The sequence below is a fragment of the Pelodiscus sinensis genome, chromosome 27 (assembly GCF_049634645.1).
Source record: "Pelodiscus sinensis isolate JC-2024 chromosome 27, ASM4963464v1, whole genome shotgun sequence".
NCBI lineage: Eukaryota > Metazoa > Chordata > Testudines > Trionychidae > Pelodiscus > Pelodiscus sinensis.
Genome location: NC_134737.1, coordinates 7,658,880 through 7,685,127, shown reverse-complemented (window position 1 = coordinate 7,685,127; position 26,248 = coordinate 7,658,880). Strand labels below are relative to the sequence as shown.

The 26,248-nt window shown below is 44.5% G+C and overlaps 1 protein-coding gene across 19 annotated transcripts in view; it reads left to right on the top strand.

Moving 5' to 3' along the window:
* NFASC (neurofascin) overlaps positions 1-26,248 on the top strand; it is a 278,159-nt gene that overhangs the window by 131,869 nt on the left and 120,042 nt on the right. For 12 of the 19 annotated variants that reach the window (XM_075910489.1, XM_075910486.1, XM_075910505.1 and 9 more), the window contains one exon: positions 3,888-3,974. The gene's annotated coding sequence lies outside the window, so the exon portion shown is untranslated. Of the gene's footprint in view, positions 1-1,607; positions 1,695-3,887; positions 3,975-11,703; positions 11,830-23,538; positions 23,560-26,248 lie in introns of those variants that run through there. The other 7 variants (XM_075910494.1, XM_075910491.1, XM_075910500.1 and 4 more) reach the window with 3 other exon arrangements.

Genomic DNA, 26,248 nt, shown 5'->3' with positions numbered 1-26,248 from the left:
AATTCAGTTGACAGGGTTAAGGAATAAGTTATTTACTTATGTCCACAATAGAAGAACTAGGGGTCACCAAATGAAATTAATAGGCTGCAGGTTTAAAACAAACAAAAGGACATTTCTCTTCACTCAGCACACAACCTGTGGAACTCCTTGCCAGAGGATGTGGTGAAGACTAGGACTTTAACAGGGTTCAAAAAAGAGCTAGATAGATTCATGGAGGTTAGGTCCATCAGTAGCTATAAGCAAGGATTGGGAGGGATGGTGTCCCTAGCCTCTGTTTGTCTGGAAATAGGCGATAGGAGAGGGATCACGTGAGGATTACCCATTGCGTTCCCTCCCTCTGGGGCACCTGGCATTGGCCATTGTTGGCAGACAGGATACTGGGCTGGATGGACCTTTGGTCTTACCCAGTATGGTCGTTCTTATGACTTCAGTAGAATCAGTCCAAACTCTTACCTATGGAATGGAAATGACTCCATCGACCTCAGTGGTGCTCACATGGATTTGTACCGATGTATCGGTAAGAGCAGATTTGGCCTCTGTTTTCATTTGTGTTGCTGGACACAAGATTCCTCCAGTACAGAAAAGCATTTCTCTTGGGTGTTCTCCCAAAAGACTGTAACTTCACAACCACAAATGGTGGATATCAAAGCTCCTGCGTCCTTTTTGCCCCTCCAGCATTTGTTACCCAAGTGAGCTCTGCAGCTGGTACTTCTTTGCGAGCAGTCACTCTGTGGATGTTACCGTTTTGTAACATACTTGAGCTGGGAAAGCATGAGGCTTCTAATAGCTCACATTCAAGCCCCAGCAAGGTGTATATGTCTGGTCAGAACCATATAATCCATGAAGGAGGGTAACACTAAAAGCAGATTCTGTTTGAAAACCATGGTAGGTAATTGAGGGTTTGACTCTGGGGCATCTTGCTGGAGGATGTTGTGAAGGCCAAGACTATAACAGGGTTCAAAAAAGAACTAGATAAGTTCATGGCGGATAGGTCCATCAATGGCTGTTTGTCAGAGGCAGGGAATGGATGACGGGAGGGATCACGTAACGATTCCCTCCCTCTGGAGCACTTGGCGTTCGCCATTGTTGGAAGACAGGATTCTGGGCTGAAGGGACCTTTGGTCTGACCCAGTGTGGCTGTACTTCTTACTGGTTAAGATCATGCTTTTAATTTTAAAATATGTCTATAACAAAGGCTCCTCTGAGGTCTGAGGGTTTGTAACTGAATGCCATTGTTTGGCTGGAATGCATTTAGGGACAACTTGTTTCCTAGCGGTACAAACAGTGGGACTGTGCTGTTATCAAAAAGGTGATCATGTGGTGTGTATCTGGAATTACCCCACTGAGCCATAGCGTTAGTGGCTCTCCCTCTGTGTTCCCATTTTGGCCATAAGGGCTATGCTTAACGAGGGTCCTTTGGGCTTATTTCTTCCTGGAGTTAAAAAAAAATAAAGTGGTGTATGTCATTATGAGAGTGGAGGGCACATGTGGTGCTGAGCTGCGTGTGTGCAAAGTCTTGAGCAGCAGAAGGCGGTTTTTTTCCTATGACTCTGATGTGACCGCATGCGGAATATTGCCCTCAGTCTTGTGCTTTCCTGCACCTGTAGAACACGAACCAACTGGAAAAGAGTTGAGATGTTCTCAGGGGACGGAGTGGATTGGATTGCTTTTGGAGGAGAGAGGAAAGCAGCGAAGTATGTGCGTTTTGCCTAAGCCGTGATTCCATTGATTGGGGTGAGGGGAGCATGAATTTATATCATTGCTTGAAGCGTATTGCGGGAGGTGGGATTGTTTAGTTTGGTAATAGGGGTAAAGCGAGAAGGAATGGGAAAGAGGCCATTTAGATTGAGTGGGAAAGGTGGACAGTGAGAAGGATTCAGCTGTGAAGTGCCACTTTTCTATGGGAAGTACAGGCACTCTCCGGGTTACAAACATCCGACTTAGGAACACCCGCGGGTGCTCACTAAAGCTCACCTGCAGCCTCCCTCAGGAGCAGGCAGAGGGCACAGGTGGTAGTGAGCAGTGCAAGTACTGGCTGGAAGACTTTGGAGTAGGGGAGAGCAGATGCACAGCCAGCAGCTGGAAAGAAGTGGCACTTTGAAGGGCAAACTGCTGCTTCTGTTCAACCACTGCTCGCATGGCCTCCCCTGGCTTCCTCGAGTCCTCCAGCCTGTGCTTGCACCTTGCTGCTTCCAGATAGCTGGGGTTGTGTGCAGCCCAGGGGAAGTCGGGGGTTGGAGGGGTGGCCAGAGGATGGGGCTGGCCACAGAAGTTGGCGCAGAGCCCGCAGCCGGGGGATGTCCGGAACTCCCCTTCAGACTCTCCACCTACCTCTTCATCTTCCTGTAATTAAACCTGCCTTTCCTCGAGCACCAGCACTCCAGGTTAAATTAAAAAACACACACCCTGTTTCTGCTGTTTTTCATAGCAAATATACAGTATCTCAGCTACATTATGGGTTAAATAGGCTTTTGTGGGCTAGCCTGGGAACCCAACTACCAGTGATAACATCGGTTTCCATGGGAAAATGCGCTGAGGTTTCCAGCAACCAACTTAACAACAAACGTTTGGAACACAACCTGTTCGTAAGTTGGGGACTGCCTGCCCTGGGATCTCCATTGCTTGGGACTTTTACACCTCAGCTGGACAAAGCGCCAGTCGTTGTACTGTAGGAAACAACCCTAAGGGAGACGGAACACATTATCTAATAGAGCGGGTTTCAAACTTTTTATTTCATGACCCAGTTAAAGAAAATGGTTGCGGGCATGACCCAACATCATTTGACTGGAGTGTGGACTCCGGGGTGGGGCTGAATATGGGAGCTTTGGGTGTAGGAGGGGGCTCCGGCTTTGGGTGGGTCAGGGCTGAGCAGGAGGGGCTTATATCGAGAGGCTCCCAGTCAGAGATGCAGCAGGAGTTGGGGGGGGGAGCTAAGGTGCCCCCACTGCTCACCTGATCCCCCTGCAGCAACGAGATCCAGCGCCCGACATTCTACCACCCAGTGCTGGGTCATGACCCCTAGTTTGAAAACTATTGCTCTATTAGGTTTTGTCAATCTTCTGCATCCGTGATCCCCTGACGGAGAGCCAGTCGTAGAGGGGAAGCGGCTTAGCACATCTTTTTTAGGTTTCTTTTTGACGTGTATGTTCTATGCTCTGTGAAGCAAAGCCACTAATGTTCAATCTTTGCAAGATTTGTCCATGTTACATGGTTTCTGTTTTAGGGGTCAAATTCTGCTCTCAGTTACATGGGGGATACAAGTCTGGAGCAACGCCGTCCACTCCTTATTGTGTCAAATGCTTGCTGTGTGAGAGGCTAATTAAAAAGTAGTCGTCTTTGGAGAAACAGCCAAATTGCACAGTTACGTTAAAGCTGCCAGAAAATCTCAGATGCTCAGAGGGGAAATGTTCCAGAGAAGATTCTTACACTGACATGTTTAAAAAGCACGATTTTAACCCATGGCAAAACGTCTGGACTTGCACTGGTGAAACGGAGAACTGAATCTGGACTTCTGAAAATCTGCAGTGATGTTTTTCAGCAATGTTTGAATGTACTCATGGCCTGTGTCTCTCATTAAAATGATGAAGAGGCTAAAGCCAAGATAGTCCATTGTAACTAGTGATATTTTTCCCCCAAGTGCCTCAGCTCTGTGGTACATGATCAAAAACATCCTTCAAAGGAGTCCTGATTTCTGAGAGGAGGGTGCCCAAGACCCTCTGAAAATTGGGCCCTTTTAAGGCGTCTCAGTTTGGGCATAGGAAATCACTAGTCATTTATAAAACAATGGCTTAAAAATTCTAAAGAACTTTTAGAAAACATCTAAAATGTAATGTACCGGTTCTTTACCAACCAGTCGTTCATTCTGATTTTTGTATTCCCTCCCCCAGGCCCAGTTTCCATTCACTGAATAATAGTCACCTGAAACCTTTAAGAGAAGAGACAAGTATTTAAGAGACCCAAGATATTGTGTTAAGGTAAGACTCGGCACTTTGTTTATTTCAGTCATAACCACGTTAGTTTGAATTAGAATGTCATAGTGGTTAACTCGAGAAGCTAACCATGGGCATAAGACTAACTTGCGATGGCTGCTGTCCAAACCAAAACCCCTAATCCTAATGTGACACTTGGCACACCCCGGATGGGACCAGGACCTCCAGAACTAACTTGCATGAGTTACTATAACTAACAAGACTAAGATCGGGGTGGAGGTGGCGGGGGGAGTATGTGTTAGAAATGCCTATCATTTGACAATTGGCACAGACAGGAGCCTCTGTAATACACTCACCAGTGGGTTACACAAGGACTGCAAAAAGAATTCTGATCTGGATTTTTGAAGCTTATTCCTGGCTTTTTTATAAACATCAGAATGAAAACCTCAGATCTTGAACAACCCCGATCTTGTTCGTACTTTGCTTTTGGGTGTAGATTTAGTGATAAGCATTTCTGCCAAAGTAAAGACCATATACATTTGGGGATTACAATAATGATTCCCTGGCTATTTTGGTTGTATGTGCTTTATTCCCCTCTCCTTCCTGATTGCTGAAAACAGTACTGAAATAATTGCATTACCTTAGTGGAGAGGATGTTTAGCTGCTTACCCAATTCAAGAACAGTCTATAATAACTTAATTAACCTATTCCATCTGGCAAAGGAAAATCTCAGTAAATCAGTTTAATATTTACCCAGCTTGTTCCTATCTTAATTAAGTGTGTGTGTATCTTTAACACAACTGGAAACTCTGGTGCAGAGATGAGAATTGGGGATTGGTTAGCTTTGATGTGGGCAAACACTGAGAATAGATGCTTCCCAGGCTAACTTTTCTTGAGCTTGTTGTCGCTTGGTTACGTCTACGCAGAGCTGCTGCTGTCCAAGCGCAAAAACCCAGGCGTCAGCAAACGGCATGTGCTCCATGTGTCCGTTTCAGCATCAGGAAAGCAACATCACCGCCAGGCACTGGCACAGCAGATCAGCTTCAGTTGTATCAGAATGCCCTTGAAATAAATAATCTATCCAGATCAGTCCTCATCTCCAGACAAAGGTTAATTCTAGCCCTGTTTTTGGGCCCAACATCAGCTTTATGTGTCATGATATTTAAAAAAAAAAAAAAAGATTTTGACAATGAAATTAATGGTATGTTTTGATAGTAGGGCTACACCTAGACTGCAGAGTTAAATCAGAAAAAGTTTATGGTATGCAAATTGCATATCTTTTTCCGATTTACTTTCGAAAGAGCCTTTTCCGAAATTTGGCACGTCTACACAGCACCAAATTTCGGAAAAAAGTGCTTTTTTGACACATCTGTTATGCCTCATAGAATGAGGTTTACAAAGATGGCAAAAGAGCATGTCCGCTTTTTCGAAAATTATTTTGAAAAAGAGGGTGCGTTCCTTGGACGCGGCATTGCTTTTCCGGGATACCTCCAGTAAAGCAATGCAGTTTAGACATAGCTTAGGTGTCAGATCCTTTCACCAAAGGAGATGGTTGATTCTCCGATATTTTTAATTATAAATTACAGTTGGAAGATTTTCTAAAATAGATGCTGTCACTGAACCCTGGAATATTAAGCGTGATGTGGGAATCACTGGATAGACATGTGTGGCCTATGTAACACAGAAAGTCAGACTCTCTGATCAAAAACAAATCTTTATTGCTATGGAGTGAAATCTTGGTCCCACCTTGACTTTCATTGATTTCAGCGGGACCAAGATGTCGTCTCGTGAGTGTCTGGTCTGCTACTTGAGTCACAGTCTGTTTTGTGAATGAAGTGAGAGTATCTGCCCTTGTTGTGAGTGAGTTACTTAAATAATCCTCCCAGTTCATCCAAAATAAAGTATAATGATGGTTGAGAAATATTATTAATAATCCTATGCCATTAAATGATTTTGTGTTACTTCAAACCCTAACTAAAAACCTCCGTACCCCTTTGCCGTAGGTGAAATATATGAGAGCTCTTTACACATCTCTGAAATCTGACTCTCTGAGGTGGAACACAGTAACTGTCTCTCAGTTCACAGGAACAGGTGGTGAGATATAGGGATATAAAAAATGAATTAAAATATTAACCATGCGACAGATAAAACGTCTGTTTACACGTTTAACTGTGGGACGGCCAGCAGTCCCATGCAGAGTTTAACCATTAATGATAACCAATAAGCATCTAGCCAATAACCATTAATGATAACCAATGATAACCAACTAGTTAAACTCTTTCACCTCTTGTGAGGCATCAGTATCCACTTGAAAATGTAATTTGGGTTGACAGTGTGTATTCCCGAGATGAAATCTGACTGGGACACAAAGGTTAAAACTCCTTCTCCTACAGAAAGCACCCTGGGATCTTTACTGATTCTGAGTGGTCAGGGCCTTCTGTTTACATCTTCCCTGGAAGGTATAAGTATAAAGAACAGTGGAATTCAATTAGTCATCACGTAATTTCCTGGCTTATGAGTAGTCAGGGGAATTTTAACCCCTGGGCATCCACATACTGCAGCTCATGCAATTTTGCTTCATTAACCTTTTCTCTCTGCACAGAGGGAAACCCTCGCTCTCCGTGTCAGGGCCTGTAGATCTGTGACATGTTGCATCTTGTCATAGACTGCTGTGATGCATCCGAGCAGAGGCAATTTAACCTACGTGACACCATGGGAGAGTGTAAACACTTCATTGGGGGCACACTGAGAAGCGCTGACTTTGGTGGCAAACTGTCTCCTCTTTGGCGGAGAAACCAATGGTGCTGTGGCCTCCTTCATGTGGTCTGGGAAGTCTGGGAGTTTAGGGCTTGTCTGTATGAACAATTAGACTGCAGCAAGCTCAGGTATGAATCTATCTCTCATTAGCCTGCCTCGGTCTAACAGTCCATGTGCACCCTGATGATGAGCGTTAACCATTGGCTAGTACGCTTCGAGCTAGTTCCATTTCAAAGAGGGACTGTATCAAAGTAGTCTAATGAAATGCTAACGTACATCAGCAGGGACAATACCAGTGGCACACAGAGGTCTTCCATGGGATACATCAACTCATCCAGATGTCTGCCTTGTTTTAAAACAAGCTACATAAAAAGCACTAGCGAAGTCAGTACAAACTAAACTTTCATACGACCGGCTCATACTACTCTATATCTTATACACTGAAATTTAAGTACAACATGTATATTCCAATAGATTTATTTTATAACTGTATGGTAAAAATGAGAAAGGCAGCAATTTGTCAGTAATAGTGCGTTGTGACACTTTTGTTGTATGTGTATATCTGCTTTTGTAATGAAAGTAGTTTTTAGGTGAGGCAAAACTTGGGGTACACGAGACAAATCAGACTCCTGAAAAGGGTACAGTTGTTTGGAAATGTTGAGAACCACTGGTTAGACCACAGCAAGCTAGAGAGGGATAGTTTCACACCCCAGCTTGCTGAAGTCTAATTGTTTTGCATTGACAAGCTCTTAGCCTCAGACCTGACCTACACTAGGGGACAAAGTCATACTAAGGTACACAACTCCAGTTATGTGAATACTGTAGTCGGAGTCGATGTACCTTAGTTTGAATATCCGCAGCATCTCCACTGCTGGGGGTCAATGGGAGAAACTCTCATGTCAACTTCCCTTACTCCTCACGACCTGGTGGAGTAGTGGAGTCGACAAGAACATGATCAGTGGTTGATTTAGTGGGTCCTTGCTAGACCTGCTAAATCAATCCCCAAGAGATCAATCTCGGCAGAGTCGATCTCCTGGTAAGAGGAGACAAGGCATCAGTTGTAGCCCTACTAGTGTTTGAGTCTCATAGGATCCTAGATTGGGAATGTGCAATGCATTCTGGCTTGGCCGTTCATGTGAACACAAGTTGTGTAGGACACTATTGGCCACATAGATGCAAGGCTGGAACCTAACACCTTCATGGAATGATAATGATGTAGCCTTTAGCAAGTCCCCCAAGAGCCTGATAATTACAGATGATGAGCCCTTGCCCTTCCCAATCACTTCAAGAGGGAATTGTGGGTAGTCAGTTTGTCTGTCTTAGGGGGCTCATGTTACCTCCATGGCCATAGTATCCAGACACTGTCTGGCAACATATAACACGAGGATGATGATATCTGCCATGCAGGCGAGTCACAAGAATGGAAAATGCAGTGAGTCAAGAGAACTTAGAATTCTCCTCTAACTGCAATGTCCTCAGTTCTATCAGACGAGATTTGGATGGAATTTTCTGCATTGGTGGATGCTCTTTGACAGGACTTTGCCTTTTCCAAGCACGCAACTTCCATCTGAGAGTCTAATAACCCTTTATGGATATGAATGAATTAAAAATCATGTAAGACAAGTATTATCCCCAATTTACTGATGGGGAAACCGAGGCAGAGAGCAAAGACATGGCTAGCTCCAGTAACGTAGCCAGTTGGGATTCAGTCTCTGGTTCCCAGTACTGTGTGGTTGACGTACTAGAGTCGCCTCTCTCTGGGTGTTGCTTCTATTGGCTTTGCCTGTGATTCTCGGCAGCTTGCTGCAAATCCCACAGCCCCCCCTCCCCCATCCCACACACACACACACATACATTCAGCCTGTCCTGGAGAGGGAAAGTCTGTGAAGGGAGATGAAACAAACGAGTGTGCGAGCCCAGAAGGAGAAAGCCGACTTTCCCAAAGCAATAGCTGTGCCAATTGTGTAACCACGGGCAGACGGCTGTTCATAGCAGTTGCAATGTGTGATTAGCAATCTGCTAATCGCCAGATGACAGATGCTGCTAGCTCTGGGGTGGGGCGAACAAGGGGAGCAGGCACACCAACGTTAACAGCTCATCTGTGGACATGATAAGTTTTGGTTCCTGCTATTTGCTCCCCATTGTGGGGGTTTCCCTTCTATCAAGTGCTGATGAAAAGCACCAGATTGCAAGCCTCTGTCCATCCGCAGAGTAGGGGTGGCAGCAGAGTAAATTATCTGCATGCCGTCCTGCCTGCCTCGAACATCTTTACTAAGTCTGAGAGGAGAGCCCCATCTCCGTGATCTTGTCAGTCGTTTGCACCTTTGCTGAGACTGCAACAGAGGAGCAATTAGTGCCAGCGGAGGATGTGATCTTTATGGTATGGGCTGTATAGTCTAATCTATTGTGAATTTAACGGAGATGCGCCAAATTCATTTTGGGGCAAGTCACAACTTGGTTGTGACTTTGAGTCACTACCAAACAAGAGCCAGCTTTTAGAAATGATGACCCAGAGTTGAGAAGTTCCGTAGCCTTTCATCAATCCACGGAACCATCTACTCCTCTGTTTTCCTTTTCAGAAAAGCTCTTGTATGATGGCGTGTGATAGCAGAGCAGACGCATGCCCTATCACGGGCATATAATTCCATCTGCTCACTCCATGTGCTATGCTGCTTTTTAAGCTCCTCTCTCCTCTGGCTCCCTTTGCAGTACTCCTTTAAATTGCTCCTCGTTCTTCTTAAGCAAGATTATAATAATAAACCAGACGACAATGCAGTGTGCGCCACCCACAGGTAAAAATATAAAAAGGCTTGGCAAAAAATTTTTTTTCTGATTTTGATAGCAATGATTAAGTGTCCTTCCTGCCCCCCTCCCCATTTTTTACCTATTTAAATGTTCACCATTGTGCAAAATTATGGAGTTTCAGCATCTTTTTTTTTGTATTTTTTATTTACATTTTCACCACTGTGGGAAATTGTGGGACCTCAGACAATGAGGGGATCAGCAATAATTATTTAAAGACAGATTCAACAGTGAAAAGTTAAAGCTTTATAGCTGTTAACACACAAACTTGTCAACATCACACGCCAAAATAAACAAAATAAATATCCTTCAATCAAACTGTAATTTTAAAGTTTTCAAGCACTTTTTTGTTGTTGTTCTTTGCCTATCTGAAACTTTCCATTATTATCAATGGAAATATTTTTGTTGGTATGCATGTGTAACTATGAAATCAGCATTTACCAATAAAAAAACTCATCCTTCCAAGCCTAAATATAAAGAAGAGCCCCAGACATGCCCAAATTGTCAAGAGATCATCTTGGTTGATTTCAAATGTAGGTTGAGTGCCCCAAACCATCTGCCCTAAATGCAACATTTATGGTCACTGAAAGGAAACTTGCATCAACTGTGTTCTGTGACACAATAGAAAACAAAAGGAACTTCCAAGAATGATTTTTCTCACCACTTTCCAAACCCATTGATGAAAAGAAGAGATGTCAAAACAAGCATAGCGGGCGAAGCTTTGTCCACTGAGGGTGGGAAATGGAGTTTGGTTTGCTCATTAGTAGAACTGTTTCAACAAGGTGCCCCTGCTGTTACAGGAAATGGCCCTAAAAATCTGCTGATCAGCTGTCACATTGAGAACACCCATCAGCTGCTGTGCTTTCACAGATAGGAAGTATTGGGGTTTTTCTTGTTAGCCTCTTTTAGTCAATGGATGTCCAAATCGTGTGTCTCCACTGAAGGCTGCATGTTTTCAGGTGATAGAAATGTAGCCGTGTTAGTCTGGGGTAGCTGAAGCAAGTAGTTTTCAGGTGTTAAGGCAAGTTCTGCTGTTGGTAATAGACCTTTAAAGCTAGAGCAAGTCCTTCTGCTCATGATCTGGACTGCCACACAGGTGGTCTCAGTGCAGTTCCCATCTCTGCCACATTTCTTCTGGGACCAGTGGCAAGTAACTTAATCTCACTGGGCCTTTGTATCCCTTTGGTATATATGGTCATGCCAATTTTCTTCCACTATTTGATCTGAGGAAGTGGGTCTGGCCCATGAAAGCTCATCATCTAATAAACCATCTTGTTAGTCTTTAAAGTGCTACGTAGTCCTGTATTTTGTTTCAGCTGCACCAGACTAACACGGCTACATTTACATCACTGGGCCTGGATTCCTTCTGACAGATTGATAATATGAATGAACTTTTTGAATTGAGTTGAGCATCTTTGGAGTTGATTGTAGTACAAATACAAATGTTTAGGGGGATTGTGAGTTTGTATAGAACTTCTTTAGCAGGAAGACGAGATAAATGTGATCTCTGGAAGGCATTAGGTAGATCAGTGGGCACAGTATCTCTGAAATGAATTTCCTAGGAAGTACCTTGAGGTGAGAGGAATGCAAGTTCTTTCCCTCTGTAGCTGAGTTTTGAACATACACCCTGGGAAGCGTGACCTGTTGTGTGTTCTAGATTAAATCTATATAAAAGGATGGACTGAACTTGTCATGAATATGTTTGCTCTGATTTGAAGCTGTGATGAGTCTGTAACCACAAAGAAACCACTAGAGGATGGGGTGTTAAAAGTCTTCTACCAGGTCCCTCGTTCAAACTCTGAAAAGGGTATGAGAATTTGCATAGTTTCTGTTATTGTTTTCCGTAGGGTTTTTTTTCTGTCGTTTTTTTTTACCTCAAGAATGAAGTCTTCTTGCTTAGGAAGGGCTGTGGGGAAATGTATGTCTGTCGCCGTCACTCTCTGAAGAGAAGTGAGCAAGTCTGCTTAGGCCACTTAGACTTAGATCTTGGAGCCTGTGACAGGTGATCCTGACTGGTTTGGCCAAGAGGTTATTATCGAGTGCGGCTCTTCAGCTTCCCCTCTACCCTGCTGCTGCACATCACCTGCCCTTTGCCTTGGAGCTGCCTCCTCCCCACCCCCGGGAACCCCCTGCTTGCTGTGCAGGGCAGGGGAGGGAGAAGAGGGGCACTGATGTCTAAGTGCCCCCTCTCCAACACTGTATCCTATCTCCACAGAGCAGGGCGGTGGGCACAACAGGACATGGAAGGGAGTTTACTGGCTGCTTTTCAGAGTGGCGCAGTGCCAGGGCAGGAGTGAGCCTGCCTTAGCCCCACTGAACCACCACCCAGGAGCTACCTGAGGTAAGCAGTGTCCAGTCAGAGCCCATGTCCTTAAACCCTACCCCAGTCATGAACCCCCTCCTGCACCCCAAGCCCCTCCCCCAGCCTCAAGCACCCTTGCATCCAAACCCCCTCCTAGAGCCTGTACTTAGAACCCCGTCCGGCACCCCAACTGCCTGCCCCGAGCTCAGCTCAGAGCCCCTCTCACACTCCAGATCCCTTAATCCAAGACCAGAGCCTGCACCCCAACCCTCTGCCCCAGCCTGGTGAAAGTGAGGAAGGATGGGGGAGGGAGGGAGGATGGAGTGAGCAGGGGCGGGGCTTCAGAGAAGGGGCACAGAGGAGGCGGGACCAGGATATTTGGGTGTGAGGTAGATCTTGGATTGCACTTACATTCAAAAAGGGATCTCGTGCTTAAAAAGCTTGGAGCAGACTGTCTTTGCTGGGAAATACACAGAGAACGCAGGGAACTGCTCTGCTTGGGAAAAACCTGAGCAGAATGGGAGGGGTACATGAAATATAATGGCTGGCGGAAGCCAAGAGTATGCATCTTTGTTGAACTGTGAAGGGGAAATACAAGCGCAGGTGACCTGTCTGTGACATTCCCCCTTTGCAAAATGGGGGTCACAGAGGAGTGGTTTAATACATTACTGTCTGTGAGTGCTCAGACGTGACGACGGCAGAGGTAAGTACCTAGATGCTAAGACTGTAAATGGAACTGCCCCGTGCTATAGTGTGACTCAGAGATTTGTGAGTAGACCGATTTCATTATAAAACTGTCACCTTTAACTAGAAGACTTGTCTTACAAGGTGGATAAATTCCAAAGCTGCGCGCTACAGTCGCTGCCTGGAGTATCAGCAGATCGGATGATTCAGTTCCCCCTGCCATTTAAACAATAGCAGTAGTAATAATAATACTCAAAAGCTGTGTGCAGCTCTCACCACTGCAAACCTGGGTTGTAACTTTAGTCAATCCGCTGATTCCTCTTGACAGCCAACGTTTTGCTCTATATCACGTGCTATGTGCTTTGGCTGCTTCCACATACTAGTTAATTTGCTGGGTAATTTAGGGGACCTTCTGCGGTTTCCAGTGGTAACCTCACACTTTTGATGCCTCTGGCTCACAACTACTCATGTTCTCCTCCAGTGGATATGCATGCATACCACAGCGATTCTACAAAAGGTGAGAGAGAGGAGAGGGAGCAATGGACCATGAAATAACACGGAGAAGTGATGCGAGGAACCAATAGCCCTGAGGTTCAGCGTCCGTTTCTCTGTGCCTTTCGTAGAGGGGCAGATGGGAACCTGAAAGGAGGGTATTGATTTTAATACAAAATACATTGATCTATCTGGGATTTTCCAGAAGGCCTAAAACTGAGGTGTGTAAGCTGCCTCCTTTCTGTCTCAAGAGGCATCTGGGGAGGTGAGTGAAAGAGGCTATATTAACTTACCCTGCAGGACATTGCAAATGGGTGATTTGTGAAAAGCACGAATTTGTGACCAGATATCCAGCGAGTTACCGTGAGCTGAGAGACCAAACCTGACCTGTTTTAAATGGCATCTACACTTCTCTTCTGCTGGGGTGTTTGTGTGTGTTATCCAACGTGTTGTTCTAAAAGCGTTTCTCGGGTAGTGGGAGCTTGTGGTCTTTCTGGTTGCGTCACACTGAGACCACGCTGTACACTGTTTTAGTGCTCCATTTTCTCACCTCCGGCTTTTTTGGGTCCCTCTTTTGCTCCACCAACTGGGGAGCAAAGGGGAGAACAAATTAAGAAGGTAGAGTTGGTGTGTGGGGCTGTAAGTAAAACAAGTTGGGATGCCCACAGTAGCCCTAGATTTGGCATCATGGCTTAAAGTAAGCTTTGACTGAGAACCCTGCCTCTCGTTGTGCTACTTTATCATTGCAACAAAGCTATACAACTGTACCCTACTCAACTTTATGCACTTTAGAAACCACCATTCATACCTAGTGCATGATTAGATCTCAGAGGGTGTAAATCATCATAGCTCCGTTGCTTTCAGTGGAGTTAAGTGGATTTATACCAGCTGAAGATTTGGCCCAATAATAAGAGTAGCAGTGTTATTAACAAGACCGTACCAGTGGTTATTCTGCAGGCATTCTCTTTATGGCACGTTTCAAACTAGTTGTGCCATTGCAAGCACAAGGGAAGAGGACAGGAATTTTTATGATGGACAGAGTATACCATAGAAGAGTTTTCCCCCTCTTGATAGCAGACAAGAGGACTGTTAGAATCGGTTTACAAGTAAAACTTCAGGCATTAGCCTTTACATTGCCAAGCACTTCGACACACTCGTTCTAAGAATCCTAATGTGCTCTCATTAACTTTGCTGGGGGGTGAAAATGCTCAGCACGTTGTGCTAAATCAGCAGTCTTTTAGTTACGGGATCATGCTTTATAGGGAAAAAAAGAATTGGCTGATGGAAGGTTGGGACTCATTAGAAAAGATTGATCATAGTAGCCAAAGCACAGGCTAGAGAGTTGAAATGGAATCTGGGCACTGACGTCTTGGGTACTGACATCTTTGGTGACCCTGGGCAAGTCACCAAACCCATCAGTGCCTCAGTTTCCTCACTTTGAGCTCCTCATGGTACTTAGGGCGATCGCCATTTTAAAAGCCCACAGAATTCTATCACCTACATAACTTAAGAGTGGCCATGCTGGGTCAGACCAAAGGTCCATCTAACTGTATCCTGTCTGCCGACAGTGGCCAGTGCCACGTGCCCAGAGGGAGTGAACAGAACAGGGAATCATCACATGATCCCTCCCCTGTCACCCTTCCCAGCTTCTGACAAAGAGGCTAGGGACACCATCCCCCCCCATCCTGGCTAATAGCCATTGATGGACCTACCCTCCAGGAACTTATCTAGTTCATCGTTGTTGGGTTTTTTTGTTTGTTTGTTTGTTTGTTTGTTTGTTTGTTTGTTTGTTTGTTTTAAAACCCTGTTAAAGCCCTGGTCTTCACAATGTCTTCTAGCAAGGAGTTCCATAGGTTGACTGTGTGTTGTGTGAAGAAATACTTAGGAAAATATTCCACAAAATGTATTAGAAAGTAACTTTTTCCCTAGAACTCTGTAGAAGGATTTTAGCTCTCTAGAATTTTTTAAAAAGAAGATAGAGTAATTTTCTGTTCTGGTTTATTTTTACAGTAATATTCCATATCCAGTTCTCCTGATGGTACTTTACCATAAGACTTAGGTCATATTCCAAATACCGGAAGAAACTGTTGTATCTAGCATACCTCGGCATGCAAATGATTGCCTTTTTAATGATGGCCACTGCACCCATCACAAGGGAGGGCTGCATGGCAATATTAGCCGGTGTTTCTAGAACTCTTCCATCTTCTCAGGCAGGAAGGAAAGGGTGGTGTGTCCTCCATCATCAAAGCTTCTCTGACTTTGAGGCGCAAGGCAAACTGGGGGTCTCTTGATGGCTCTTTGCTTTCGTGAATCCCAGCTCTTGCCAGTCCAGCAAACTAAGCACATCATCATCTGACTTGTGCCTGCACAAATCCTTTGGAACTGGGAAGGGATACGAAACGAATGGATGGAATTGCTCATGGTTAGTGATGAAACACTGTACAATAGCATGAACTGTGACACCCTCCCTCCCCCGCCCAAACCTGTGTTCCCCTGACCCCTTGATCTGCGTGGATTCCCTGATTGACAGCAGCAGCATATGGGTTCCTGTAGGAGGCATCTCACATGGGCAAAACAATAAAACAGATGGACAGCCTTACCGGAGGGTTGAACAATAGCTGTCTGTGGGGGAGGCAGGATGGCTGTGTACAGAGGTTCACCACTCCAGCTATTGATTACAGCTCCACAGCATTGCAGATGGACTGAATCAGGCTGCTTCCAGCCCTTTTGCTGAGGTGAACCCAGTGGAGGGGGGAAGGGAGGGGAGACCAGAAGAGACAGGAGAGCTGAGGTATGAAATTTTAATGAGGTGTTAATTGCCACTTTTCCCCAACAGGCCAGCATGCTGGTACAGCCTCTGGGTGCAAAACTCTGTGGTGCTGAAATCCCTGTCACTCCATCATATTTGGGATAGATAGATTTTTCTTGATCATGTGTGATTTTTGCCTTGCAAACTTTTCCTAACTTTTTACTCTAGCTTTCGGTTCCCAGCTAGTGCCCTAACCCGTAGGACATCTCAGGCAGGTCCAGTTTGCTCTGCTCAGCTTGGACACTAAGGATCTCATAACTGCTTTGTGAGGGGGCGGGGGAAATCTGGCCCAAAATCACACCCCTGCTGCACTATTGTGCTGTGTTCCAGCCACTGGTTGCTTTCCATCCTAGCATTTTATTATAGAGCCGTGTAATGCACGGCACATTGAATCTCTCCTGGCTGAGGCATCTAGGTGCTATAGCCACAGAGATAGTTGCTAATAATATTGGACTTAATCTGAAAATTTTTGAGATTAAAGATGTCATGAGCCTAAACTGTAGTCTAGCAAAACTTGGGTGAATTGGGAATCAGCTGTTAGGTGTGACCTACTGCAGTGATTAGATCCAGCCAAAGAAGTTGGATCCAAATGGTTTGGGACTCACCCTCCCCTCCCCCCTTACAAGTGCAGAATATGAATATGAGGGGTGTTAGTTTAAAGCAATGGAAGATGAATGAAACAGGTTTCCCTTTGCAAACCGGTTTTTCACACCCTCCTGCCCCCTGCTGCTGGACCGGGAGAGTGTTAGAGTTGCTAATGAGATTTTGTAATGAAAGATGGCAAATTACCTGGATTTGTCTGGGCTTGTGTGTGACGATCACTGTGTTCTGAAGAACAATTGTGACAGCTGAACCCAACTTCAGAAACACGTACACTGTGCTTCTCTCTCCTTTCTGAATACAGAGGACAGAAAATGCTGCCCTTTGTTGGTTTTCAGAAGGCTTTTGTCTGGAGGAACGGTTACTCTCCAGTCCCGTGAGACCTCCCGGATTAAAGTTTCAGAAAATGCTCCGCTTACTGCTTCTCCCATATCTACTAAGCACTGTGCTGGGATTGCTATTCATTGAGCCTCTTCCACCTGCACAATAATGCAACATATGTTTTAAGTGGCTTCCTGAAAGGCTTCTGGGTTTGTGTGTATGTTGCATATTGTGAGGGGCTGTATAGGTAGCTTAGCTATTTAAAGTAGAGAGAGCATACATATAAAGCAGTGTCTCTCAACCAGTGGTATGTGTACCCTTAGGGGTACTCAAGAGAAGTCTGGGGGAGTATGTCAACACAACTGAAATTTGTAGAAAACTAAATTTTTGTTTTAAGTTTTACAGCACTTTATTATTTTTGTACTTTTTACACCCAAAAATTTCATCGTCTGCCCAGCTATGATTAAGTTGTTTAAACAAATGTGTTGCAATGGTTAAAAAAAAAAAAAAAAAAAAAGTGTGTGTCTGAAAACTTTAGGTACTGGGGGTACTTATAATTTTTTTAAAGGGGTACTTTATAAAAAAAAAAGTTGAGAAACACTGACATAAGGGATCTTATTTGCCATTTTAAGTGTTAGTCCTGCATATCGTCCCAGGTAGGCAGTGCCCATGTGAACAGCTCACAGGATCAGGGCGCTAACAATCCATTTACATGCAAGTGATGACTGCTGAGGGGGAGGGTTCCAACAGGTCCTGTTACTGCCATTAAAAAGAAGGCAGATTTACAACCTCCAAATCAGCAACCTGGAAACCCCGCTACCATATTACATGAACATGGGGTAGGGAAATGAGAGGAAATGGGAATAAAGCAGTAGGGCAAAAGAGACCCCCCCCCCCCCCCCAGGAAGTGGTTTTTGTTCTCCCAAGTTTCCAGTAAGGAATGACTTTTTTAAAAAAACATCAACTTAAACTGCATAAAGCTTAATGTTCATCCTCATTTTACAAGTGATGCCAATGCATTGTTTAGTAATTTAGTCACTTTTAATTATGTGATTGAAACCCATAAAATGATACGGTAAGTGTCTTCTCGGGAACATTAGTAACAGGAATTATACTGTTCCTTCTGCCACCCTAAGTAAATACACGTTCCTAATTGCTATGAGGAATGTCCTGGTGGAGCTGCAAAGCTGATTTACAAACAGTTCTCTGCCAAAAGGTATTTAGTTTAATTTTATCATGGGATGATTTGTGTCCCCTTATTTTCCTTTTGTTGCTTTTTGTTTGTTTGTTCCAAAAGGAAGGCCCAGTCCTGCAAAGATCTACACACCTTTTACAACCAATGATTCCACCAAGAGTTCAGGATGCTTAATATTTTTTGCTCAGACTACAAGGAAGGAATTGGTTTTAATTAGAGCTCCTGAAGGCCCAATTTCAGTAAAGCACTTATTCCCGTGCTTAACTTGATGTGACTGGTTCCATTTTTCTTCAGTGGAACAGCACAGGTGTTTAAAGCTAAGCAGGTGCATAAGCTAAGCAGGAGCTTAATTTGAGACTCACTCCTGTCGTCACTGAAGCTCAACTTTATTGAGTTCATTGGACACGATCAAGCCCTTGCTGTGTAGGAACAAGGACTACTTATGGGCTTTGCTGAATCTGAATGAAAAGTCATATTCCCAAAAGAGATGGATCCAAATCAAGCCCGTAAGATCCAGGCTATTCCAATGGGAATCTGGACTGGAACCAAATCTGGACCGAGACTTGACCGCTTGGACGCAGCGCTGACTCTCACTGAAAGTTGCGTATTTGCAGCAAGGGCAGACGTTTTCACATGCACCGCACCTTTCCTTGCTGCTCTGCCACTGACTGTGCACCTGCTTGGAATAGTTAATCTCTGCCCTGTGGGGAGAGCCTGGCTGGAGAGGTAATGACCTATTTGAGTGGCATCTTCTATTAATGATCAGAACATGTGCTAAGCCTCTCTTCTGGTCCTCCCATTCTTCCTTCTGCCTTAGCGAGCCAATGGTAGTTAAATATGCCCTCCCGTCTCTTTTGTCCCTACATGCTAGCTAGGAAGCTTCCCAGCTAGGAAACTTGCTCACACAGAGCAGATGGAAGTCTCAAGTTGCAGGGAGGCAGGATGGGACCGATGCAGCAGGAAAGAGATGCTCGGTTTTCTAACTCAGCTGCCCAGAGACAGTGGGAAGAGTAGATTCCTGTCACCTTGAACCAGGCTCCTCAAGGGTAGAATGTACAGACAAGTCTGTTTCTTCACCTACATATGCATTTAATGCAGAATCAAAGGCTCCAGTCTTCTACAGTTACCCTTCTGGAGCATTGCATCCAATTCTGGGTTCCCCATTACAGAAAGGATGTGGACACATTGGAGAGGGTCCAGTGGAGGGCAACAAAAATGATTAGGGGGCTGGAGCACATGACCTCCGAGGAGAAGCTGAGGGATTTGTACTTGTTTAGTCCACAGAAGAGAAGACTGAGGGGGGATTTCATAGCAGCCTTCAACTACCTGAGGGGGAGGATTCCAAAGAGAATGGAGAGAGGCTGTTCTGAGTGGTGGCAAATGACAGAACGAGGAGCAATGATCTCAGATGCAGTGGAGAAGGTCTATATAGGATATTAGGAAAAACTATTTCCCTAGCAGTATGGTGAAGCACTGGGATGGGTTCCCTAGGGAGGTGGTGGAATCTCCATCCCTAGAGGTTTTTAAGTCCCGGCTTCGCACAGGCCTGGCTGGGATGATTTAGTTGGGGTTGGTCCTGCTTTGGGATTGGATTCAATCACCTCCTGAGGTCTCTTCCAAACCTAGAATTCTATTATTCTCGTTTTCCCAGGCTGGGTGAGTGGATTTCTGTCTCCAAAATGTGTCCTTGAATAATCTGTCTGAGAAAGGAAAAAGCAGGGACTTACAGCCAAATACCTAGCAGGGATGTTAAATATCGATTAATTGAATAGTCGATTAACCTCGTGAATTCTTATTGGTTATTCGACTATTCTATAGTTCCCGAGAGTGGGGCTGACAGCCCTACTCCTAAGGAGTCCCCTGCTACTGTATCATGGGCAACAGCACATCGTGCCAGGCAAGAGCTGACCCACAAGAGGAGCCAGGTTAAAAACCAGCTCCTGTCGCAGACTGGCTGTCTGTCACCCCATACTGCTGCCTCTGTATCAGGCAGCACCCCCTGTCTGGGGGGAGGGGGAGCAGAGGGGGCAGATGAGCTCCTGGACCCAGCGCAAGCCAGAACTGAGTTGGGCTACCTGCCTGGCTGGCTCCTAATTCACTTTAAATGCAGAGCTGCAGCGGGGATAGATACCAGACCCGGGATGAGCCAGGACTTAGCTGGGCTGCTGGCCAGCCTGCTAAAAAATTTACTGACAAGGTTGGGGAGGGGAATGCATGTAGTCTATAGCATTAGCCTATAAGCTTTTGTATCGATAATCAATTAATCAACTACACTATTACATCCCTAATACCTAGAACTGTAGTTCATTTAGAAAGATCACAAGATGAAAGTGATGCAGTTACAGCTGTTTGGGAAAATAATTTTAAAGAATGATTTTTTTCATTACAGTATTATGTTACAGTGAGAGAGTTTAAAACTGGTCTAGACTCTTTTCTCCTTCACTACTAACTTGAGTTTGCAGACATTCTGCTCAGTTTTTATCATTGGGGTATAAATATTGTTTTAATCGCAAGATAAAACTTGAGAGCTTTTGGGACTGCTATGAAAAGGGGCTGCACTTATACTTGATCTACACCTCCAATCAGTTGATTCGAGGAGCCGTTTTTCTATATTTGTATCCACAACAGAACTATGCAAAAATGTATGCAAATAACATATGTTCAAATGCAAAGCCACTTTTTATAAACCACCTATGATAATATTAAAGTTATTCTATCCATGCGTTGGTTAGAATGAAAGTTACATTGAAGTTCGCCAAGTTCTGTAGCTGAGAACTCCAATAGTGAGAAACAGGCTTTTGAGCTTACACACACTCTTCTTTGGGGTATTGTGTCCCTAGGGGAGTTGTTTGACCTCTCCTTGCAACTATATAATAGGTAGGTTAGTATATATCTCACTTGAATATTCTTGAGAATTCTTTAATGCTTATAAACACTTTGAAAGGTTCAGATAATATATACATTGAAACTGTTGCTTGGAAGAGAGAGTAGGTACTTAGTCTTGAAGAAATCACACTTGGATGCACAAAATCACTCCTCTGCCTTTTACAATAGGCCATGTTTGGATCCAGCAACAGTTTATTTGGTGATGGGAAATGTACCGTGCATGATAAGAAATTTCGTCCTTAAGCCTGTGTATCCTGCCCAGCAGATTTGTCATGACTGCTGCACAAGAATAAAAAGTGTGGCTAATTTTGTCATGGAAAACGTAATTTGTGCTTTAAACCCTGTTTATCGACTAATCACATGGCCCTCGGCTGTAATGTGCATCTGCCTCTGTAGAATAATAATAGTTTCCATTGTTTGTATTCTCCTGGAGTAAAATCACAGGAAAGTAGTCACCCCATCTTGTGGGTCACAGCTATCTCCATGGATCCATTCCTTTTTGCTTACTCCGCTTTAATCTTTTGCCTCCTCCTCTCTCTGTGCAAACATTGTTAGGTTTTAAATAGAGCTGGGCTCAAGCTGCAAGTTGCAGATAGGTATGCAGATTTCAGTGGGTCTAAAGTGGAAATGTGTGAATCTGAATCTTTGGATAAGGGTTAACTGGTTTTAAGCAGAGGGCATACTAAGACTTAAAAAAATAATTTTAAAAAAAGTTGATCCATTTTTTTTACACATTTTACAAATTGCACCTTATCCACAACCTATTTGGGTTTGATAACTGAAGTTATTAAAGTTTTACTCTAATGTTCTCAGCTTATGCCCCTCAATTCCTCCTGCATTTCTCCCCAGAGAATGAGCATAACACTTCTATTCCAATCTGTTTCTTTGTCATGCTCTCATTCGCTAGTGCCATGGTGCAATATTTGATTTGCTGGTAACTTTTATTTGTTTTGGAATGGCCATTTTCCTAAGTTCAAGGAAAAATTCCTGTTGGGTGTGGGCTTCCCAGAAACTTATTCTGCCAAAAAAAGTCATCAGAGGAAGGTTGCTATTGTGTTCAATGCAGATTGATGCACTTACTGAAAAGCGTCTTTTCGGCTGGAAGGAGTTCCGGAACAAGGAATGTGGCAGATTGCAAGTATTCTGGGCTGTATTCTCCAGTCTGGACTGAACAGTTTGTGACAGTCAATGCTGCAGTATATCCCACTTTCAGAGGGAAGAAAACCAAGCACCGACCAATCGGAGACATGCACTTGCTTTGAACTCTAGTTGTCGTTAGTTTTTCTAGATGGGCTGGGGAAATGACACCAAAATACAGATGATGCTGGAGTCAGGGTTATGCCTCAGGAGATTGGCTTCCTCTTCGATGGAATCAAAGTCTTACAAGCCGCGATGCTAGAAATCTTGCAAGAGCAGCTCATGTCATCAGAGTTCCACTGTCTTAAACCAAGATATCACAAAGAGCAGAGGGGATTTTTGGTCCAGTCCAATCTGAAACCAGATCCCCTGGAAAGACATTGTCTGGCTGCCTGGACTGTGTGCTGGCTTCTAAGATTTGGCTGACTTTCTTAAAACTTGAGAGGGTGGAAGATCACCCTGCCGCGAGGGACAATTGCTGAAAGTTATGGGCCCTGGTGTTGCAAATGTGGCAACACGTGGATGGTGTCCTGACCATGAGACCAGCTCCAGGAAAAAGAGACTGTAATTGATTGTAAAGGTTTGAGTACGTGCCCAGTTGTTTTGATGGGAACCACTCCCTTTTAGTTTAACAGTGCAGTATAGGGATATTAAGGACTAGTCGACTATCGGATAAGGAAATGCTTATTGGATAGCCAACAGGATAGTCAACTAGTCGCTTCTCCCCTCCCCACTGCTGCCTCTATCAGATAGAGGCAGCAAGCAGGGGCAAGAGGGGGGTGCTTCAAAGCGGCAGCGTCGCAGGGAGCCCAAGCTCTGTGTGATGCTGCCGCTTTGAAACGCCACAGCAGCGTTTTTGAAATGCCACAGCAGTGTTTCAAAGGGGTGACACTGCACAGCTGACCCCAGGCTCCGTGCGACGCTAAGCCCGGGATCTGCTGTGCGGCGCTGCCTCTTTGAAACACTACCATGGGGTTTCAAAGGCGCAGCGCCACTCTATCGACTTATCGAAAGTCGATGCAAACAATGCATCGACTCTTCGATTAGTGAAATACACGCTACTTAACATCCTTAGTGCAGTAATGCTTCATAGTGATGTCTCATGCAATGTTGCAGCCGAAAGGCTAACAGTCTTGAGATGGCATTGAACTGTGATGGGATGGGCTTACGTTTTTGGTCCTTATATTTTTGGTCCTGTAGCGAAGGTGATAAAGCTTTAGGACAGAACTGAGTGCAGGAGGAGGAAGAGCTCACACTCCCATGCCTTAAGAGGAGGGATTTATGTGCCAGAGTCCCATTCTCAATTAATTTCCAGCATGGCAATGTAATCGGGATGTTTCCAAAATCTCCTGTTTAAAATTTCAACTCACAGATCCCTTGAGTCACTCATTGAAGTGCATTTGAAGCCTCAGAGAGTCTCATGACCAGTAGCATCTCCATGTGTGCATATGCCTGAATGAAGCTCCGTTCCTTTGCATGAGTGAAATTCTCTCCACGCTTTCCGTCTCAGCGAGAGGAAAGGTCGTGACAGCGTGGGCTGAGTTCTGCTTTGACATGCAACAGCCGTGGGCTTGCAGCAGCACTGTGCATCCTGAGCAACCCTCCCACACACACAAGCGTGGCAGCAGAGGTTTCCAACTGCATGGTGAGTCACATGCACATGCCTCTGCTAACAATGGGTTTTCCTAGCCTGCCAAATGACCTGCCCTTGCACCACTCACTCATCTGGTAGTATGCAGCAAAAAACAAACAAAACTAAACTAAACTAAAAAGCCCTCGTGAAAAGAGAGAGGACATATCCCATGAAAATAATTCTGGAGATATTCAGCTATTTGCTGTTCTGTCTTAATGTTGGGTATCTGCTAAGAGATCTCTCTGCAGGTCTGCCACTAATGCTCTGTATTTATAACACTATTAAAGACACCCTAACAATTCAGCCACAATGCAATCTCCAATGAATTATGAAAGCCCAGCTAATGGGATTATATCTCCTCCTTTGCCTTGTCTTTTAATCCATGTTGAAAAAAAGCAACAAAAGACCTAATGCTGGCGGGCTTGAAAAGTTTCACAAACACCTGAAGGTGTTGATTTGTTGATGTGACAGTGTATGCTTGCGTCTCTTAGATGTGCCCTGTGTGCCTCAAAAGACTCTTTCAGGTATGGGAAGATGAAACAGAACTAAATAACGAGTATACAGACCTCTCATGTGCAGTACCAAATTCAGCCATCATTTGTATCTGGGTAATCTCGCTGACTTCAGTGTGATTCTTAGATGTGACTGGAGGGACAGGAGGAAATTCTGTCTGAAGGCTCAAGCCTTAAAGAGCTCAGGTCCTTCTCAAACAACATTTCCCCTCATTTCAGTTGGCGTTTCCATAGATTCCCAAAACATCCCTGCTGCCGTGCTATAGAAAGCCCCAATCAGAAATCTCCCAGTTCCAGGTATGGCAGGGGAAGTTATTCTGAACTGCAGAAGCTCTAATCAGAGCAGGTTTTTGACTCTGCTCACTTAGGCCTTCTCTACACTTCCCAGGAGCTCGACAATGCGGTGAGCAATCTCTCGAGGGTTGATTTAGCATGTCTAGTAAATTCCTGCTAAATCGAACACTGATCACACTCTTGTCAACTCCGGTACTTTACTGGGTTGAGAAGAGTAAGGGGAGTTGACAGGGGAGTTACTTCCATCAACACCCCCCTCTGGCGGTAAAGACGCCTTGGTAATTCATATTAAGGTACGTCAACTCCAGCTATGCTAGTCACGTCTCTGGAGTTACCTACCATAGTGTGACATTGCCCCCTAGTGTAGACCTAGCCTCAGAAAACCACTGGAAAGGCTCCCGTAAAGAGAAAGCATGCAATGCTCCCCTGCAATGCAGGAGCTGCTGGTGTGCAAGATTTGCTACTTTGATTCATCTGTTTGTGTGCCGTTCTCCCCGTGCAGAGAGGTTCAGCACCAGGGGCAAGCCCCACATATGCCCTCCAAACAGGACTGGTGCATACGCCCATGTTCTGGCTCTCTGCACCCGGAGCTGAGTGAGTGAGTGAGTGAGTGAGTGAGTGAGTGAGTGAGTGAGTGAGTGAGTGTGTGTGTGTGTATTTTCCATTTTGAAGTTTGATCTACTTCTTCCCACAGAAGTTAAAGGAGTTTTCCCCATCAGCTGTAACAGGAGTAAGATCACATCCGTTCTCTTTATACTTGTCACTTCCACTAGGGCCAATTTGTTCTCCCACTACATCTGTACCACTCACATTGGAGTTCCAGGCAGCTCTGCTTGCAGAAAAGAGGGCAGAACTGGGCCTGTTGACTTCAGTAATAGGAAGGATAGGATTTATCTCATGAGTAAAACTCCTCTGTGTGCCATAAGCGTCATAAGAAGAGGGCCATGGGGTTTAGTGCTTAGAACAAAGGCGTAGGAGCCAGAAGGCCCCAAGCTAGCATATTGACTCACTGCATGACCCCAGGCAAGCCTGTTGACCTTCTGAACCTCAGTCCAGCTGGAAAATTGAGTAAAAAGCAGAAAGCTTCCCGACAAAGAGATGCTACAGCTGAGCTCAGCTTTCCATAATTGACCACAAGTCGTCTTATCTTGTAACGTACAGTATGATATTCACACAGCATAATGGTATTGTTATAATTATTACCCGTCAGCTGGCTCTGTTGAAGCACATGGCATGGGATTTCATTAGCACTTTGAACTAGGGATGTAAAATCCCATTTAATCAGGTAACTGGTTAAACTTTATGTTTAACCTGTTAACCACTTAAAAGAGGGTGGGCAGGCTGGAGTACCCCTGCCCACAGCATGTCATGCCAGGCCCACCATGGATGGGGATGCTCTCCAGCCAGTGATGGGTGGGAGCTGCTCCAGCCCCTGCTGGTTAACTATAACTGGTGCTTACTAGTTAACTATTCACATTCCTACTTTGAACTCTTCTCTGTATAACTTCAGTGAAATGCAGCCCATTTTTTATATTCACAAATACACTGTGTCTTTTGTGGTATTTATTTATTATGGTTGGTTTCACTCTTCATTAGTCCTGAGTAACATAAATTTAGTCACTAGGCACAGCATAATGTTTGCATGCTGAAATGAATGTGCAATTTCTCCCTATTATTCTTGATCAGAGTTGATTTAGGGTGAATGTTTATAAACAAATGATCAATGGGGTTGTGAACACAGCAAACTTGATTTTGGTGTCTAATTTTTCAGGGATTTGTGAAAATCATTTGCCATGGTTCACCTACTTCTAACCTTCATAGTAATAGCAAAGAAAACGTTTGTTTGTCCTCAGTGTTTGGAATTTTCTTACTGTGGACTTTGATCATTGATTGGG